General features: G+C 37.9%; 1 protein-coding gene across 4 annotated transcripts in view; it reads right to left on the reverse strand.

Annotated features, from left to right (window-relative positions):
• Positions 1 to 21,907, reverse strand: part of NCOA2 (nuclear receptor coactivator 2) — a 183,176-nt gene that overhangs the window by 74,263 nt on the left and 87,006 nt on the right. The gene's annotated exons all lie outside the window — the stretch shown is intronic.

Below are 21,907 nucleotides of genomic sequence, written 5' to 3' on the forward strand. Positions count from 1 at the left end.
ATTTTACTTGGCAAACCTATCATTTTAACAAACAGAGTTTGTTTGAAAGGTACCAACAAAAACACTGTGTTTATGACTCCAGAAAATGCTACATAAAAGTCCTTTGGAAGAAAATTTGTGGTGGGCAAGCAAAGCGTTATCATCTCTTTGATTGTTACCAGTTGTGCAAGAACAGATAAGTACGTTTTGTGCCTGGATTGCTGAATTTTCATGGCAAATTTGCAAGGTTGAATGAGGAAAGACAAAGGAAAAGCCAACAAGAAACACAACAGAATTTAAATACATGAAATAAAACATGTGTCCCAGCTACATAAAAAAGCATCACAAGCAGTTTCAGTTAAAAACCAGAAGATAATGCTTGCAGAAGTACATGTACAAAACTGGAGAAACAAAACATCTGTCAACACTAGAAACCACTGAGGAACTGATAAATATTTTGTACACATAATCTACCTCATAAGGAGAATAACTTGTCAAGCTATCATGTATTAAAACAATAATTTGTGCAATAAACAGCCTGTGGAAGTCCTGCCCTGCTCCTGGCTGTCTGTTGTCCTATGCACCATAGAAGCACATGAAACGCGCCTACCTCAGGTTACACACTCCTCAATAAGTACCAATATCATGGAGGCAGAAAACACCATTTCAAAGGACAAGGAAGATGATGCAAACAACCAAAAAGCAAGACAGGGCGGTCCCAGCTCACCATCTGCTTAGTTGCTGCCAATTTTGAAAGGATGATGGCAGAGAAATGTTGCCAGACATTTCAGAGAGCTCCTGTATGGTTCAGGATTAGCAGAAAAATAAACATGAGGGCCATGAAGGAGGTGAGTGTACCCAGGAGGTGATTCATACCAAGCTAAACTATGAGCTGGAGCCTGTAATTCTATGACTACTTCACACTGGCATAAAGTGGAAATCAGGTATCAAAACAAGGGAGTTCACCACCTGCTTCATGACCTTCATTTCTGTCCTACCAGGTCCCTTCCCTCTGCTAGCCTGGTCAGCTGTGCACTGAACTTAATGAGGGAAATGCTGGGGATTAAAGACACAGTCCTCTTCCTTTTTTCTTTTTGACAATTTTTAAAAATCTAACATCCAGTCTGTATGTTGGTAATCAGATGGTCGTGATGGAAATCTTAGTTTTCCCAATGAACCGACTGAGTGAAAATATTGCAGAGACTGGCAGAAACAGCCCAGACATTAAGGTCCAAGCAGTTCTGCAGGGATGCTGAGAAAGGCTTCTCTTTGAAATCTGAGCAAGCAAATGAAGATTTGGAGCCATCTCAGATTCAGGAATGGTCACCAGCTAACTTTTTCCTAAATTAAAAATAAAAATTGAAAATCACTTATTTGTGCTGCAAATACTTTTTTAAACAGTTGCAGAAGAAAGTGGAGTCATTTTCCTTTTTCTAGATAACGGTCAAGTTCCAAGAAAAAGACTGTATGATCCCTAAAACATATAGCTTCCAGATGGTCTTTGACATGGATGGTATAAGATTCTATTTAAAAAGTATCCAGATTATCTTTTTCTCTATTGAGTCAATACAAACATACATATACCTGCATGTACATACATGCTTCTATTATTTTGAGAAGAACCCACTGTGAGAAGGCCCTGGTTCTGTGGTGGAGCAGAGCTGAACTCTAAAAGGGAAGATGTACCATGACAATGCCACACCAACACCAACGATACTGCAGAACACGAAACACCTACCACAGTCTCCAGTGTGGTCTGTGACACTGGTTGTTCCTTAAGAACTATGTATTTTCAAGGATTTCTAGCCCAAGAAGACATTCACATCCTAATTTATCCAAGTACAGGAGTAGAAATACCCATTCATCTATTAGGAGCTAAGCACTTTCTTGAAAATATGCAATTTCATAAGTATCACAAGCAGAGCTTCAAGGAAGAAGCAAGATGTTATTGAAGGAAACTGTGACAATAATTAAAGAGAAGCTGTGAGGAGACAGCAGTTCCACATCTCTGTCCAAGGAGAGCTGGAACTGTCCCTGGGGCTCTGTTCCAATGAGAAAATTTTTCACTGACCAGGGCGAGAAAAAATCATGAGCATGATGAAAGCTGTATATTCCCAGATCTGATCTCCGAGCCAAGCTCAGAGGGTGATCTAAAGTTCAGAAGAACAATTAGGCTGTGGAATCTCTTAATTTCTTATGCTTTCCAAGTAATACCTGAGAAACGTAGATCAGCTAACTATTTTTTCTTGAAAAAATCAAGCACAGCAATTAATGAAAGCCTGTCAAACATTCAATTGACGTCATCTCACCCCTCTTCCCCTCTAAGTAGTACGAACATTTAGAGTGGACATCCCCCTCCAATTCCCCTTCCTCCCCAAGAAAGCATATAGTAACAGTTACTGACAGCTTTCCCACGTACTCTGTCAGACTTACTTACAGAGGGAAACTGTATTTTTGCAGAAACCAAAGTTTAACCAGTGGCTCTACCAGTGCATAGCTCGATTCTTCCAGCATTTACACTAGATGCTATCCTGTAGGAATTCCACTAGGCCTAGGTTATCAGCCTTTGGAGGACACACTACAACTCATCTCCCACCATAAACCCTAAACTTCATCCTTTTTGTATTGAAGGGAACCAAAGTGGTATCATAATTATCAAACTAGCACCTTCTTCTCTCCTTAATAAACATAGTAAGTGGTTGTAAACAAATAATTGATGCATTTGTCATATTCTGTTTGCACTTAACAGGCCATTACATCTTTGTCTCAGCAGCATTATCAGATTGTTCTTAGAATGAGTTACCCATTTCTCTTTCACTTGCCATAATTTATTTCTGGAAATCTACCACCTACTAACATGTTTGCTCTCTGTTCTCCCTTATGTCTTCGTTAAAAATCATGTTCAAAGACCTGTATAGGCTGTGCAGTTCCTGTGCTGTTGGTGCCTGTGCTCCAGAGCAGAATGCAAAATCAAGAGTTAGGTGTCTTGGAAAGTGGAGAGCCAGACAGATAATACTAAAGCAATCTACAAAATCTCAGAGGATACAATGACTCACTTTTCTGTATCTAGTACAAGGTATTAAAATCAAAAGGATGTGCCCCTAAACTGTCTCCCTAAGAATTCAGGGGCTGACTGGGATAGTTAAAGTTCTGCTCTTCTCTTGGGATTCAGAAACTGGAATCCACTCCCAATTTAGGAGAAATGAGGAGGAATCAACTTGTAGAAGTTGTGGATAGACACTTCAACAATACTATCTACCAATTACAGCAGCCAGAAACTGGGTGATGGAGATACAGTTCCCTCTTCACAGAGGGCTTTCAAGCCTGTATTTATCACCACACGGGACAGCCTCCTGTGTGGAAGGCTGTCTGCCTGCCAAAACTGGCTGTTTATGAAGCAGAGGGCAAGGTTGATTAACTCTTGCAGTGCAGGAATCTTTAGGTGTGTAGTTCATACCACTAAACTCACAAGTAAGTAGTTCAAACACAGTATAATAACACAGGGATTGAGGTTTGACCCCCTCAGGCTGAGGAGTGTAGCTTCTCTCATCAATGACTCTAACAAGTCGAGTCAAAGAGGTGAGCACTCTCCCAGCTTCCTCATGTCTTTTAAAAAGAAAGCAGCTGTTTTGATTTTTTTTTCCATGAACTAGTTTACATTCAAGAGCTATGCATACTGCTAGATGAAGATCTCTACAAGGTTTAGGCACCTCTACAAATTTAATGTGGCACAAGCAAGGAACTAAAGCCACATTTTTCAGAAGAAAGTACTTCTGGGCACATACAGAACCAAGGAACAAGCCCCTAGGAAACTTCCAAGCAACAAGAGGAAAATCTCATGGATTTTGATTGAACTGACAGATGAATTTTAGACACAAAAATAAACATCTGTGGGTCAGGAGCAGCTGCACTGCATACAGTGCTTTTTAGGTTCTCCCCTAACTCCCTCTGTACCCACTAATTTATCTGTATCAAAATTTATTGGTTATTACAGTTTTGTAATGCACAAATATTCATATCAATATTTTAAAAAGATAATTTAGGAATTTTAAAAGTTGTTCTAAATATTCTTAAGTTCCTGAAACACCCAGAAAATTTCTCAGACCAAAAAATAAAACTCCCACATTTGAAGTCTGAATTTTTCCAAGAAGCATTACAAATCAAAACCAAAGCCACTGTAAGTAGAATGACAAGTCAGAGACTCTGACTTTAATGAAGTCAGTAAACTTCCCCTTAAGGGAACTACCTTAGATTAGAAAGCAGTATTCATTCTGCTCCTCTGATCTTTTTACACATCTCTGCAGGAATTTTCAGAAAGAAAAAAGATTAAAAAATGGAACATTTCAATCCATTTAATGCTCTAGAAGAAATGGAAATGTAATATCAGCTCTATCATATGTCTCCTGATACAAAAATCAAAAAATGTGGGTCACCATGGCACAAATGTTGTTTAGTATGGTACAAAAAAGAGGATTAACCAAACTGGGAATTAGTAAAAACAAAACTAGCGGCAATCAGTGGTTTTGAGGAGAGAGAGAGAAAAAAACCCATATTTGATAATGAAAAAAATGGCTTTATGATATGTCAGATACTGAACTAACTCAATTTTATTTTTAAGGAAAATATTTTACAAAGTTGAATTTGAATGCATCTTGCAGAATGAAATGTCATGGAAGATCAGGCACTCCCTTTTTCATTGTGTAAGTTGTTTGAGAGTTGTACTGCACTCCAAAATACAAACATAATGTCTCACTGTAGAATTAGCATTTGTCTTCAGTGATGGTAGCAGATTTTTCTTCTCAATATATATTAGGGTTTTTTCTATTTGTCTTAACCACAAAAAACAAACACACTCCCCCCCCTCAGAAAAAAACCCAAAACCAAACCAAAACGCAAACAAACTAATAAAACTGCAACAAAAATTAAGAGCTGAACTTCTAATGCTGACTCAGATGCTACTCAAGCTTCAATTCTACTGGGCATGAATGAGTAACAGAGCAATGGAAAGATAAATACACTCACTGCAGCATTTTCCTACAAGGAAGGGGATAATTAGAGAAGCAGAATTATTATTACTAAAAATACCTAAAGAACTAATTTTAGTCTCCAACAGATGACCCATTCCAACAGGACATCTCAGGTAACTTAATACTTTCTTTCTCTTTACTTTAGGACCAGAGGTGTATTTTCCTTCTTTCTCCATTTCACTAGCATAGGCCTAAGCATTCAAAATACTTGTAGACAAAATCACTGCCTTATTATTCCAACTGTTAAATGTAAATCAAAACCACTGAAAAATTAAATTAAAAAACTCTAGGGTAGTATACGTTAGTAATTACATTCATTGACACCTAACCAGTTTTTACCAGATGTTGGGAGACTGAAACAACAGACCCTGAAATACACTTAAATTCTTTTTTTTTTGTCTGTGTGTGTTATCAGCAATAAAACAATAGTCTCTGCCCTTGTGACGGCACATCCTCCTTTACATTCTCCACCAGCAACCGCTCAAAGTTGTAGTACACAGAGCAACTTAACCTAATTATAAAGCAATAGTAAACATTCATCTTTCAAAGGAGAAAGAAAAACAAAGGACCCTGAAATGGGAGATAAGAAAATATTTAGCACAAATATCACACACAAACTGTGTGAATTTGTAACATCTCGTCTACTCCTCAAACACCATGAAGGAACATGGCATGCAGAGTAAGCCTTCCAACACTGATCCTCAGCATCACTGAATTGAGCTAATCATCCAGAGTCAATGTAGAAGAAGATAATGTGCATTTTATCTCTTATCAGAGCAGGCCATCTTCCAAACAAGGCCTTTTAAACTGTCAGATTTATTATAAGCCTAACAAATGCAGTTAAAGAATAAATGAGGATTACACCTTCAAAGCTGCTATTTCAACCTGAAAAGTAGCAAACAAAAGGTAAAGTACCATACAGTGGACAATCAGGTAGCAGTACTATACTGCCACTCTTCCATCCCATCAACACATCCAAGCAGTATATATACAACTGATACATATAGAAGCAATTTATTAAAGTCAGTGTTTTATTGAGCAACAAACAGAAAAAATACCGTTTACTGACCAAAAATACTACAAGTCAGTGAAAAGTTTGGCAAAAGGTTTCTGTCTCTCATTTAAAAAAACAGCTCATACTTCTGTGGTTAATTGTTTACTCAAACATACAGCCATTATAGTTCCCCCTTTTTTCCTGTGAAGTTGCCATGACTAGAAAGCTTTCTTGTCTCGGTTTCAGAATTACAAATGTACTCCACATAACATTAATTCTGGTAGAAGCCAGAAGAAAGTTGGAAGTCATATACAAATTCTAATTCTTCGCATTTTTTCCTGCTTATGAACTCTTTTTGTCACTGGCTCCATTTCAGAATCAGAAAATATTTAATATTGGTACATACTGCAATCTTCAACTCTTTTGAAGAAGGCGATACTTGCCAGCCACTTTCCCAGGCCTCCAAAGGAAATTGCTGTCAGAGGCGGAATAAGATACTAGATCAGAAGAAGGGTTGCTTTAACTCCCAGCACATTTCGTTGTTGCACCTGCCAGAATCCCAATCAGTGAGCTGAGCCATCCTGCCCCACACCACACCATGCTTGGAAAAGCTCAGACATTTTGCAGGCAAACTTGCTCTTGCACGAGTATTTTGACAAATCCAGAGAGACATAAATAAACGTTTGGAAATGAATAAAAGGTAACAATCACAAGAAATAAAAGGAGCAGGGGGAAAAAAAGACTACATTATCTGGTAAAATTAAATCTAAGCAAGAGATCCACTGCTAAAACGTTTGACAGAAAAGAAAGTTAATGATAAATTAACCATCCTCCTGAATCCCTGGTATACATAAGCCAGATGTTCTATAAACAACTTACTGTACCTGTCCATCACCAAACACCCGGAATTGGGATATTCCCCAAACAAAACAATGCCAGTCAGCCAAATCTTGGTTGGTGATGGTAATCTGATATTAAAAACATAAACTAATTTATTTAAGGGTATGCTTTTTTTCTTAAAACAGCACTACCACTTTCACCACAGAGGAAACTGCCCAAAATCTTTACCACCCTACACAGTGGTATAAAGCAAAAAGAGAAAACAGAGTTTCTACAAAGACAGTGGTAGCAGCAAGATTAAAAACTCTAGTCACCTTTAAAAGACTTGGTACTAAAATCTGACGTGCACCTGTAGCCTCTTTTATCTGAAAATAACACTTCTTACTTAGACAATACAACCTTATTTGGAAGAGCCTATTACAGGTAACATTAAAACAAAATTTATAGTAATATTTACTAAACTTTATTTTATTCTTTAACTCCACAAACTAGAACTAAGAAAAGGAACATAATTTACTTGCAAATGCCATTGAGCCCATGTATCAAAGAACTGAAAACTGGCTCCAACACCTACTACTCACATTTTTGCTCAGTCTACAAAATGCCATAACAGACTATAAACAGATGTTTAAACTGAAGGCTCCTTCCTCAGTCTTTTCCCTTACTCATGTGTAATGGCTTTAGAGTGGTGTATTAGACAGTAAGAAGATGACATATTCCATTTGCAACCTGAAAGCCAATAATGCTCATGAATTTTTTACCTGACAGACACTTCAAGATGCCACTGGGAAGATTGTCTAATAAACACATTAGGCTGCAAATGGGCGGCAGCAGCTCTTTCACACATGCTGTAACAGTCAAATAAATGGCTAACATTAATGTTCAGTGTTACAGACTGGTATTTAATATGACTTTCCTGTAAAATCCATCTACATCTTGAAGGAGAAATAAGCTACTCAAACCCACAGCTTTGAGAAGCCCCCAGTCCTGCTTGAGACTGCCAAAACCCCTCCAGACCGACCCTAGAGCTGTAAGATGGCTCCTACCTTCTGTATTCCCATAGGCTAAGGCTCTTAACAGAGCCACTCACTCAGCTGCTTACGGATTAGGTTACGTCAGCACCTCTAATATGCCCAGGAATAGCAAAACCAGGCTTTAATAAAACAACAGCAAAAAAAAATCAGAAGAAAGTACCTTCCCCCCTATACCCCCCACCCCTCCCCATAACATACAACAGATTTGCTTAATTTCTGCTTTTAAAGAGAAGAGAATCTGTTTTCACCAAAACTTCATGACTCTGTATTGCAATTTCACTTCTGGGATTCTATCTTCCTAGTTATCAACAACTGTTTGCGATTCTTAATACTCAAGGACAAAAGAAAAGCTTTCCTTAAAACACCAGATAAAAACCAATATACAATGCTGGAATATATATATATATATATATATATTTGTATATATGCTAGTCATTCTTACATTCTTTTGTTTGCATTGGGTGGGTAACTAAGTTAAAAAAAACCCAACCAACCAAACAAAACCCCAACCACTTATTCTATTTGGCCTTCTATGATGTACTTCATAAGTATTAAACTGTGTCTGCAAAAAATTTAAAGCCTGAAAGCATTCTCACTAGAAAAAGAATCCAAATTCCCACGTAAGATGTTTATTTAATCTATATTTTTTCTTATAGTTCCCAATTATTAACAATTTATGAGACTGATTTCAAAGCCTAGTATTTCAAATCTACTGTGATTTAAAATAAAAATTTGTGAATAGCAGAGCAGATAAATGAAGCAAATCTAACAACACAGAAAAGGATAATATTATAGAAAACTTTGTATTTAAACAGCTTTCATTTTCAATTGATGGTACTTCTGGAACAGTGAGTTAAGCATGTTAACTACCACTGAATCCTCTCTGCCAATCTCAATTTCAAAAGTGGTATTTATCCACTTAAAAACCCACACCAACTTTCTTCCCCAGAAATCACCAAAAAGCAAGGGGAAAACCAGACTTAAGAGAGCGGAAGGAACAACAACTATTCTCACAAGCATAAGGCACTGTAGAAAAACATCGAGGAACATTTTCTAATCTTATAAATATAACTGGCACAAATGTACATATTTACTTACAATACCAATAAGCTTACACAGTTTGGTGTGATTTTCAAGATGCCTATCTTAGCAATGAGAAAAATATGACGGATCACACAAACAAAGGCATTTACACATCTCTGTGGTGTGGGCAGGCCTACATTAGAATTTCACTCCAGCTAACTGTCTGTCAAACACCAGTCTGTTTACTTCAGATAAAACACATTCCATTAATAAAAAGCTCAGGAAACTGCATTCTGTATCAGTAAAAAGTAAAAAATGGAGGGCAAGCCAGGGAAAACAGCGTGTTTCCACGTCAGGTGTATATAGGACCCATACACATAGATATTAAACCTATCATATTTGAATTTGAGTTCCATCACTTATCAACCTGAGTTTCAATGACTTCACATAGTTAGAGAGGTGTTGGTCCTCCTGGTCACTAGGATCAACTTAGATGTCTGCACGCTCAGGTGCAATGTGATTTGCAACCCAAGCTCGCACTGGAGCCTCAGCAAGAGATGCTTATGTTGCATGCCATGTTTCATATCTCTAATCTGGCCATCAAAATAATGTTCCTTCAGTCCCAGAGTAGATACTACTTACTGAAATTTTTGCTGCACTTCAGAAAGTCCAACTCTATGTATCTTCTCTGGTGCCCAATCACAAACTGAACTCATGTTTCCAATTTTCACCTGAGGCACCACAATATGGTCTATTTTAACTTTCTACTCAGCCACTTATTACTAGGAAGCATGTTGAAACTTCAGGCCACTCTTTCAAATGCTGAGAACTGAATTAAAACTGATTTGCAGAAAATGTACTTAAACATCATCTATAACATTTCCACACACCTTCATATTGTTATCAAAGCAAATGAATAACCCACTGTGCACATATGTACAAGATACATAGTCCACACTTCCTTCTAAACTACTGAGATGTTCTCCTAACAATGCATTTTGTTTAACAGTATAAAATAACAAACTTTCAATTCAAGAATCAAGAATTTTTGAAATTGTATACCAAAATCATCCTGTTCAGTATGGTGCTCAATACAGCTCACCCCATCCACTGCCTCTGAAATGCATTTAGAGCATCTGCCCTGGGAAACTCAACATCCTCCTCAGCCTACAGTGGCTTGACTCAGCCCTGGTCCCAGAGGGTGCCTAGTGGCAAGACACGGCTCTGGGTGTTATGGGAGAGACCAGATGGAGTTTGGCCTCTATTCCCATCCTGTATTTGTATGAACAGGTAGATCCCCTCAGCAGGTGCTTCCTGCTGATGCCGGGTACGCATGCCAGTATCACCCATTTATCCTGGAGCAGCAGTGTAAGAGTTGGGAAGTAGAAAAAATTTTATTACATTTTTTCTTATTAAAATTGGAAGAGCAACATGCTTTTTGAGAGCTATATCATGAAAGATTATACTTGTATCATCTCCCAACATGCACAATTACAGTTTTATACTTAAAACAGATGTATGTTAGATGGAGATAAATTCAGGGCAAAGCCATTGAGAGTTCTAACTACACATATTGTTACTAAGCAAAAAACCCCAAACTAATAAATTATGTCAGTCACACATGAGTGTACTGCAAACACTTACGAAGTATGATTAACTTCATGTTCTTAATATATCCACGAGTTTAAAAACTTATCTGTGAAGATAACAATTACTAATTACTTCTAATTTCATGTCCATATTAAATTTATTTCCTTTAGTAAAATACTGCCACCAGCAATAACAAAAGAAGATGAAAGTTTGTCATTTTAAGGCATTTAAAAGGAAAACACAACCCATAAAAATGCTGTTGTCCTCCTTAGTCAACTGCTAAGGAATAACAACGTACCCACGTGGGGGGGGGGGTGGGTGTGTATATATATACACACACATATAGATACAGACTGTGACCAAATAAAACTTACATAGGGATGGCTATATGAGTCAAATAGAAGAGATATTTAGTTAGTGACTAGTCTGCAGGGAAGCTAATAGCAGATGTCTTGGAAAAAGGTACAAGGCAGCTGTAGAATGATCCTTCCCCCAATATCTCCCCACTTTACATCTGACAAGCAGTGGTACAAGCTTAGCTGCAGAACTGCTGTGCCTCCTCCCTCTGACCCTATATGCAATGGTGCCTAATTCCTTCTGAAATCCATATATACCTTTGGTCTCTACAACACTTACAGGCAATACCCTATAAGCTTTAATACAGCTCCCTATAAGCTCCCCACAGTAGAAATGACTAAAAAAATTGAGTAGTTCTAAGGGGACGTTATGACTCAACTGAAATAAATCAGAATTTTATCACTGACTTCACTGAAGCTTCGATTCTCCTCCTAGTCTACTAAAAGATGATGTCAAACTGTTATTTGTCTCTTTACTGAGACATAAATCACTCCATGGGCCTGAAAAAACTACGTTTGTATCCTGCAGCCCAAGGAAAACAAGAAAACTCTACTATTAAAGCTGAATGTTCATCATGAGACATTTTATTGCTTTTGTAAAAATAAATTAAAATTATTTTTTGTTAATAATGAAACTATGTATGGTAAAGAAGAATCCCAAGTGCTAAGAAAGAATTAGTGTCTATTCAAAGTATTTTTAATTTTGTATTTAATGGAATATAATTACTAAAGAGAGGAACACCAACTACATTCAGAGACACAGTTGACCAGAAGCCTGCAATACACTGCCTCAAAATAAAAAATAACACAAAAAACTACTTAGACTGAACATCTGGAAAAACTTCAGGAAAAGGATCAAAAATAATTTTATTTCATGAAGTTCTAACAGAAGTTTCTTCATGAGAATCTTGTGATAGATGGTTGTTTAAACACAACAGCCTATGCTATCAGGAATGCAAAATAAGAGTAGTCCAGTATCCTGATGAAGTTTGTTTGGGGACAGTGTGCAGAGGAGAAAATTAAATGGGAACAGCAAAGAGGAGATTAAAGTACAACACACCCCGCAAATTAAATGCATTTATCATATGCTTTTAATTCTTCAATTAGATTTTCATAAAATTCCTGCACTGTTCCTTACACTCTGTATCTTCACAACCCAGCCAGCCCTTCTCAACACCTCACTGTCCAGCTTTAGCTGCCAGGAAAACTACCTGCAGGGACAAGCCAGACACCCGGGTACTGAGCACAGCCCACTTCTGAAAGACACAGGCTTTCGCATCGTACACCTCCACTTCAGAGAACTAAAGCTTTACCTGCTGATAATAATTTTTAGTCCAATTCAAGCATCCTTCTAGGCCTGCCACAGCTGAATGTAAGCAGTAAGAGAAGCTAAGGAGGAATGTAGACAGTAAGATGACTCCATCAGGATTTCCTCAGAGGTATAGTGATTATCAACTTACGAACACCCTTCTCATTTACTTAGCTCTAACAGTTTGGCTTGTAGACCCAGTCCTCAGTCTTTAACTCAGCTTTCTTATTAGAATTATGGTGCTATTATATAGTAATGTGCTAACAAATTTATTCCACTTATTAAAATAGTTTCTGAGAATCAAAGTTGTTTTCATTATTTTCATTCTTTTCCATCACTGGACTAAATGAATAAATGGCACTACAAAATCTAATCGGACAGTTGACTTCTTAATGACATTTATTATTAAATATCATCCTAAGAACTCAGGAGCGAAATATTTCAAAGTACACCTCTAGTTCAGACTTTCCAATGCAGGTTTTTTTCTTACAATATGGCATATTTTGCAATGTAGTGACACCTTCCCTCCTTCCTTGCACAAGAAATTTCCCTTACAGCACAGGTGACAACAAAAAAGGGAGAAAAAAAAAATTGAACATTACCAGTGTAACCTTGTTGACCACAGAAGCTTCTTGACTAAAGAATTTTGAAAAGTGAGCAAACAAAATTACTCTGGTCAAACATAGTGTTTCAAGTTTCACATATGTTAGATGCCATACTCATGTTAAAAAACGCTTATGAAATAGATCATCCCATCTTGAGCTTTGTGAGAACATGAAGCCACTGAAGAACACAGTCTAAACAAAAGGTTGATTTCATTCAAATTTCCCCCCCTTATTATGTCCTAAAAAGGCATCGGGCAAAGCAAAAATACCGTATAAAGCAGCTAAAATCTATTTTGCTACAAAACATAGGTGCCAACATTTCAGTAAGCACTACTTGGCCCCCACTATCTTGTTAGATCTTCTGTAATGAAATAAAGGAAGAAAACACAAAAAGCACAGAGGAAGTTTCATTGTTCTTGTGGCTTCGACATTTGCTGCCGTGAACGTGACAGGCTCTCAAGCCTCTACTCAACAGCACCCCTGCCCCAGGCCTCTGTACCAAAATGTTGGTATACTGCAATTAAAACAATCAAACCGAGACAAAAGAGAACAAGCAAATAAATAGTGCTAACTTGTTTACATTTCTGGCTCTGCCTTCACAGTATGAAATAAAGACTCTTCAAACACAAACTACATTAATTTGAAAAACAATAATATTTTCCTTTCTCCCTCCTATCTCAAAGTAGCACGAGTTTTTCAAAGTCCTAAATAAAATAAACTAAGGCATTTCCTGTATGTATTTAGTTAATCATTAAATGGATTCTAAGCATGATAGTCACCACTACTATTTCAACATGAATCCAGGAAAACACACTTTTAGCAAACTGCTAGTGCACTGCAGTAACGACTGATTATCTGCATCTCCTCAATCCTGCCCTTAAATCTGAAGGCAAAATTTTAAAGAGGTGACAACCAGCACTCCTATACAAATCCAAATACTTAATTTTTTTTTTTTTTTTTTCGTCCAAGATTAGTGTTGTTGCTGTGAGGTAAAGAGCAATGCTGGGCTTAATGCTGTGTACAACAGGAAAGTAAAGTCAACAAGCCTGCAATAAGCTCCCGAGCAGGGGAGACAGCATACTGTATTCACTTTACTATGAGTAAGTACCTATAGCCTTTTTCAGGAGATATTATTAGTTAATTAATCTGCAATATTAAATGCTGTCCTCCCAAGGTTAAAAGAAAGGTAAATACTGCCAAGATATTTAATGACATCAGCATGCATAACCATGAGATAAATACGAGGTCTGAAGATTAACCGAATGTCATTCTGTTTACAGGATCATGTACTTGTAAAGAAAACTATTAAGACTAGAGAATAAAGAAAGTTATATAAGGGCTACCAATGTTTCAGTGTGTTTTCCCTACTCAAGCTCTTGGTCAGAAAGAGAAAGCTTTATTGCAAAAATGTCTCAGTACTTTGTACTTTTTCATGTGCACAGAAATTACTGAACATTGAATAGTAATTACTGCAATGAAAAAGACACTCTCAGGCTCCACCTCCTCTTGACAGTGGGAAAATACAGATGGGTTTGTGTATTATTCTGAATGCCAGAAAACTTGCTTACAAAAATATTTCCTGTGCACTGACTAAGATATATTTAGCCTCATAAACCCATAAAACTGTCACAGGCAACCACAAGTACACCTGTAGCCATTAAAACAGGGGGCAACAACAGAAACTGGAGACTAAAATTTACATTATTTCTTTGCATTTGTTATTTAGGAACATTATCTTTAAACTCTCTTACTCAAACAGAAATTAACTCTTCCTCCCAGTCCCCCCAACCAACATCCCCTTGCCCCCTTACACCCCCAACATCCAGACACCTATGATGCACACACAGAGCACACATACATGCGAAAAGAAAGCATTAACAATGAAGTCACGGCACTTCAGAAACACACCTTGTCGTCTTCCAGCCTTTGCAGTTGAAGGCAGATCTTACTAGTTTTTCTGCGTCTTCAGATCAAGATGTAGATAAATCCCCCATCCATCACACTGGCTTTTTATTAAAAACGGGAGCGGGAGGAAGATACAATTACCAGTAAATTTACAGCCTTAAAAATATCAGCTCTCCATTATCCCAAACCAGTGTTATGTCTTGATGTAAACCAAAGCACATGCTGAGTGAGGACGTGCGCACACAGCAGCTTATCATCTCTGTCATCTGCTTCTAATGACAGCTGACAAACTGGCCACGCTAATCCTTCCCTAACTGCTGATCAGAGAGATCCCCCTTTGACAATCCAGCATGGTGGAGTACTCGAAAATTCCTCCTGCTTCTGTTCTGTTGCTGCTCTAAAAAGCAGTTTCCTTTTCATTGAGATAATAGCCTTTTCTGCAGTCACGTGGCGCCCGGGCTACATTAGCAGAGCTTGATGATAACAGAGTAACTCCCCTCCCTCCCTCCTGCTGATGTTAAGGGTACGACTCCGGAGAAGCCCAAACCTGGCACACTTGAAATCATTTTGCATCTTCTTCTACCAAAAAGCAAATTGTGCTGTTGATGGAGAAATAGATGGGTTCTCTCTACTTCTTGCACCAAAACCAATTAGCGAATACATTTTTGGGCGGTGCCTTTGTTGGGGCACACACACTAGTCATAGACACGTCATATGAGACTACACTGAATACTAAGCATGCTTAATATACCGAGTGTCTCATGTTCGAATTATCCTTTTCACCCTAGAGTACTTTAATTTTTTTGCCTGTAATTTTACTTCCACTGCAGTAAATACTCTTCTCTCAGCAACACCCTATGGTTCAACTCCTCCCAGCACCCAACTCTCCCGCAAATGCAAAAAAGCACAAATAATAAATGATTCACACTACAAACTCCAGTATCAGTGTTTCTCTCTCTTTTTTTTTCCTTTTTTTTTTCTTTTTTTCAAGTGACATTATTTATCTTACTTTAACTCACTATCACGACAAACATTTTAAGCATTTTTTAAACACACTGCCCAGCGGGGAAACCTACCTAAGCTTCAGCTTCAGAGTTCCCTCCTGAATGCCAAGCCCGAGGCAGTTTTGAACCTCAGCATTCAGGTTTCCTGCTTGTAAAAGGCAAAGTACACATACAAGCACAGTGCTCTCTCCTGCCTTCACTGAAGTAGTTCTCAGACTCAAAGAACAAGCAAGCCTTTCCTGTTCCGCACTAGCACACCATTTCCCTGTTACCTTGGCACACAGCATAAAGATGTCCAATTTATTCCCCCAGCTCTGTCCACCTCTGAGAGCACTGGGCAGTGCAGGTGGGCACGGATCAGTGTAGCCTTACCCAGACATTTCATTGCTGGGATTTGCAAACTGTTTTAAAAAGCTGTGGATGAAGCACTTTTAAGTAATTGTCAAGGCCACAGAACAACTGTTGCAGCTTTCTAACTGCTCTTTTCCAATATGATCAAGAAACATCATTAACTCCTTTTTTCCTTCTATTCCCATCTTTTCCCATTATACCAGATCATTCCTCTTTAAGATAACACTGATCATAAACTTACGGTTTCTCCAGAAACTGAAATGATTTGTGTAAAGACTGCGGTTGCACTTATAGGAAAATAAAATGAAAATCATGAGGAAACAGTGACTATCCTGCACACACCATCTTTGACAACCCTGCCCTGTCACACTTTCTGTTTACACCACTCCCCAAGGACAACTCCACTCAGGAAAAGCAGCCCTGCCCAAGACTCTGGGGAAACCCCGCTCCAATGCTACAGTCAAAGCTGAGGCACAACATTTCTGCAACAGAAGCTGTAAGTGGAATGGGAATGGACCCCCCTTCTGCAGCAGCATGAATTCTCTTTTCTTCTCTGCCCTTTTCCATGCTTTAGAAAAAAAACTCTGAGAAGGATCCTCACTCCAGGAGGAAATAATCTGGTTCCATAAGGAGACTATATTCAGCAGAAAAACATATACACACTAAATTGACGTGGTTTATTTTTCCCGGTCTTTTCCATGAATGTCCTTCCATCTCAAAGCACCACATTATACAAGGTAAGCAGAATGAACATCGTCTGGAGCTACAACAATTAAGGCTCATAGAACAAGAACTGCTTTGTGAACTTAACTTCCTTTTATGTCACTTGCATTTTCCATATGAATTCCTTAGCTGAAGAAGAAACATCCAGCATACTGGTTAAGTTGGAAAATGATACAAATGAGACAAAAACTGAAGATTACAGAGAGCATCTCTGATATTTAATAAAATATATTAACAGATAAGTACCAGAAGAAAAATGAGCTTTCACAAGGACACATACACAAAACACTTCACTTGTGAAGTACTAATCTAAGGAAAAAATAAAAAATGGGAGCTTCCCACTCAGGCACCATAACTAGAACTGTACTGCTAATATTTACAGGAATCATTACATGAGAAATTCAAAGTCAAAACAATATGGTGAGCACAAACACAATAATTACCATGTTAAGGAAAAAATTATGTGTAAATAAGAAGGAGGTAACAGAAAAGAGTCATTGTAGCTATAAAATAGGAGTTGAAGGCTGAAAAAGGAGTAAAAGTACACAGATGTTGTTAAAAAGATTGCTCAGTGAAGAACAGTGTATGGATAAAGCAAATGGAAAAAAGGGACTATCCCATTACAGTGCACAGACTCATTCTGGACAAAAAGGTAAAGAAGAAATGAGTGAAAAATTATTCCTGGTGGAAAACACTGCTCTGAATGTAAATAAGAGAACATGCAACAGCAAAGAAGGAAAGGCTGCAAATAAATGCTTCCAATGGAAATTGCAGAGTTGTTGCTTCCTTTTAAATAGTTTCACAGGAATCACACACATAATTTGGGGATGAGAAGGTGACCTTCAAAACTAATTCTGGCACTACAGATTTTTTCATGTTAGGATAAGACACAGACCTTACACAGCAGAAGAGGTTCATCTAAGTTTGCTATAAGAAATATATTTCATTAATATTTCATTTTTTTTCGCCCAGCCACAGGTGACATTGCAGTAGACACAGGGAAGCTACACCTTCACTAAAACATTTTCAATTTATATTCTAACAGGATCAAATAATTAAAATTGATAAACAGAATACTGCTTTTATTGCATGTATTTCACAGTTTTCTTACATTTGTGTTTTCTCTTTCTTCATTTTTCTTTAGAAAGAATGAATTGGGCAGAGACAGGACATACCACAGCACCATCTGTAGTATTTAAAAGAAGTTTGTCCTTTTTCTAACATACCCATATCTGAGGTAAGGACTGGTAAAACAGTCTCAAAACATCTTTTCAGTCTTTTTAATCACAAAACATGATTTCTCTCATCCTCTATACCATATTCAGGAGGATCCAACTTCACCCTCATAATCCCTTCAATCTTCTCAATTTTGAGTACCCAAAGGGGTACCCTAACTGATAGCCATAGTGACAGCCCTCGTTTGCATGGCAAAATAGCAAGACACTTTGAAAGATTACAAAGCTGACTCACTAGGTTTTATTCAAGGCAAGAGGTCACTGACTTTTAGGAAAGCTGACTAGACAGCATTAAGTACTCTTTGTGAGAAAGACTGGAAGGGTAAAGCCCACAACAGCAGAGAACAACAACCAGAAACTATTAAGACTGGCTGCCAAGATGCACTATAAGGATATTGCTGCTCAGGTCAAGAACAAAGACAGTAGAGTGATTTATATGTTATATTTCAATAAATGTAGCAGAAAACATATGGTCCTCAAATATTAGTTTTGTGGGGGGTTTTTTTGTTTGTTTGTTCGTTTGGGGTTTTTTGTTTGTTTGGGTTTTTTAATTCCTCTATCTGAACACTAACAAAAACATTGGGGTTTTCATGCCAAAACTGGAAACCTATTGACTTATGTGGCAATGACATCAACCTTTTATCAGTTTAGGAACTCCTAATTCACCAGTACTTGAAAACTGGGATTTTTTTCCTTTCATCAGCTGAGGAAAAATAAATAGGATACTGTAGATAAATCTAGTTTTTCTGACCTTTGCATCTCCTCTTGAGGGGCACAGGAATCATATCAAATGTACTTCCACTGGTATTTGTAGCACTTGGCATTTCTCACAGTCAGTCTCTGTATTAGCAGTACATACACCTACAGTGCTAAATACATTTTGACTTCTGTCCCTACAAGGGCAATGAAAAGACACTCCCTCCTCTCTGAATCTCTCAGATACTACTGTTGACTTCTCTTCATAGTATGGAAATGTCCATGCTTCTTGAAGACAGCTCACCAAGGCTCTCATAACTTCCTAAGTGTGCACCCAGCCATGCACTCAGAGCATTCTGTGTGCAAGTTTCTGCAGTACTGAACTGGATAATTCAATACTGAGGTGTGTGCTATATATAGCAATTAAGTTCTGTATGGGCACATCCACTGACGATACTGTTCTCTTTCTTTTCTAAAGGCAAGTTTGATGACTACGATTAATTGAGATTTCCCAGTAATGGCTGATGAAATTTTCTTGGTGGTTTTTTTGGGGTTTTGTTTTGAGTTAATATTTTTTATTTAATCTCTATTGCTTCACTCCTTTGCCTTTCATTAAGAAAGGATACAAGATAAGAAAAAGGGGTCCTTTCTTTGCAGTCTGGAAACAGTTAGCTCCTGGCTCAGGTCTTTCTCTTCCTGGAACCTAAAAATGGGTAATGTTACCTGCTCAGAGCCTTTGATGCTTCCTGGTGCTCTCTAGGGGTTATACACAGAGAGATGCTCTCTGGTGGAAATGGGCCTTAACCCACAGAGAGACAAGTTCAAGATGGTGAGTTGCTTCCCTCCGTGCTGACGGACCACGAGAGGAACGCAGCACAGGAAGTTGAGCAAGCAGAGAAAACCAGAACCAGACTGGAAACACTACAGCATTGAAAATAAATGTTGTACTAACACAATACATTACATAGATACAATAACACTGAGTGCTAACATGCGTTTTTAATAGAATGTAGCTAAACTACGAAGAATCTGTGATTTTTTTAAAAAGAAATTACTTTCAGCTCTACTGAATGTGCCTTCCAGTGAATATATTTTTAAAATCAGCGCAAACTCATTATTTTATCTCACTCAGAACAGAAGTACTCATCTGGAAAAAGACTTCTAATAATAAAATGTTCCTGAAATGTGTGGACCGACAGCTAGCAAGATTCAACAGCTGAGATTTGAATTAGACAAGAGTTTAAACTAGACAAAAGTCAAGCAACAAAGTGTTTATTATTAATAGAAGAACAAAATCATACTAATTCTTCCAAGAATAAGGTAGGTTTTCTTTCTATAGTTTTATCTATAAATAAAATATTTCTAAATGACATCATGACTCAAGCAAGGCAGAGGATGAAAGAAATAATTTGGCAAATTCAAGGTTTCTGATAACCAGGCAGGGCGGCACAGTGTAATGCCCCATCGGGCTGTAACAGCAACACTGTGTGAACTCAGCAAGATTTGATACATTGCCTGTGATTTCCCTTGAAACAAAATTGCAGATGTGTTTAGTGCAAGTGGGACCTCTACCTTTAGTTCAGGATACAGCAAATTACTCTGGCGTACCTGGTGATGAATATGAGGGTCTCTGCACCTAGACCTCATTTTGAAGAGAAAGCTAATATCTAGGAAGTCATAAAAATCCCAAGTCTTGTCTATGTTCAGCAGTTGTCTTTTAACTGCTGCTGGCTTGCAGGCATTGTCTTGTATTTGAAAAGCCGGTTCCCACCAGCAGCAAGGAAGAAACACAGAAGAGACTATATCTTGCAGATCCTGAAATTCTGGGCTTTCAGAGCCCACCAAGAGACCTCACTGAAGAAGGGAAATGCTACTGATTACAACTAGCAACAGATGTGAGAGACTGGAACACAAAGACAGCTGCTCTTTAAAAAAAAATGAGAATAAATAATAAGCTAATTTAGGGCTGCATCATCCACTCAAATCTGACAAGCACCTGAAGCAGCATTAAGTCAGTGCAAATGCTGAGTGAAAAATGGCAATGAACAGCAAACACTGAGTACTGTCCTCTTGCCTTAACCATTCAGAATGTGGTACACAGGGTCATGTTCCAAATTTTGGTACTATTAAACATCCAAATATCAACAGATGATCCGAGGTACAGAAGAGAAACTGAAGAAAGTCAGGTTTTACATTAGGAGTTTTCAAGTGATAGTTTCTATCAGTATTAGACAGAACCATGAAAAAAGCCCTGTTTAACTGAGCCAAAGCATAAGTACTCCTGCAAGGGCTGTCACTGTTGAATGAGAAAACCAAAAGTCAGAGGCTGCAGCCTATCAAGTAAAACAAAAAGTGAAAGGAAAAGTAGAAGCCACTGGAATTAATTTGGAATTTGACCTGCAATAAAACAATTAAACACTCTGCTATGAAATAAAAATCAGCTTTAGGACAATTGGTCTGTGCTCCTTTTTATAATGATGTAGATGTGACAAAATTGGGATTTAAATGAAGTATTCTGAAAATTCAACAACTCCAAATTTCACTTGTGAGAATAAAACAGGAGAAAAAACCCTTTGTGATAATTCAACAGCAATCACTGAATGTAGGCTATTAAGGAATATTTAACATGACAGTCATGTGTTCAACAGAAACCAGACTTGCTCACTTCTTATCAGAGAAAAGTGCAGGTTTGCTACAAGTGCCAGTAATAACAAATGGTAGCCATAAAACATGGAAGACAATACTAATTTCATTTAAATAAAGAAACAATAAATTTTAGGTATGCAGGCAAATATTTGCAGTAGAAACAAGACACCGCATTCTTACAGAGACCTAATTCTGAGCAGAAATACTATATAATCTCAAATAACCCCCAGCGTGGTTAGTGTTGAATATTTAAGTCTATGATAAGATGAGACATGTCAGGACTTGGGTCTAATGCTAACCCTTAAAAAGTTCAACACACTGAATTCCAAAACAGAAATCTATTTTACAACTTCAGCTGGTTCTACTTTTTTCTTTATTGCATATGTGACCAGCAGGTCAAGAGAAGTGATTCTTCCCTTCTACTCTGCATTTCTGGCACCCCACCTGGATTGATGCATCCAGGTCTGCAGCGTTTAACACAGGAAGGATGTGGACCTGATGGAGTGAGTCCAGAGGAGTGCCAGAAAGACGATGAGAGGGCTGGAGCACCTCTCCTGTAAAGACATACTGAGAGAGTTGGGGTTATCAGT

Source organism: Empidonax traillii, unplaced genomic scaffold (genome assembly GCF_003031625.1).
Source record: "Empidonax traillii isolate 1590-97213 ecotype Southwest subspecies unplaced genomic scaffold, ASM303162v1 scaffold414:size517879, whole genome shotgun sequence".
Lineage (NCBI taxonomy): Eukaryota > Metazoa > Chordata > Aves > Passeriformes > Tyrannidae > Empidonax > Empidonax traillii.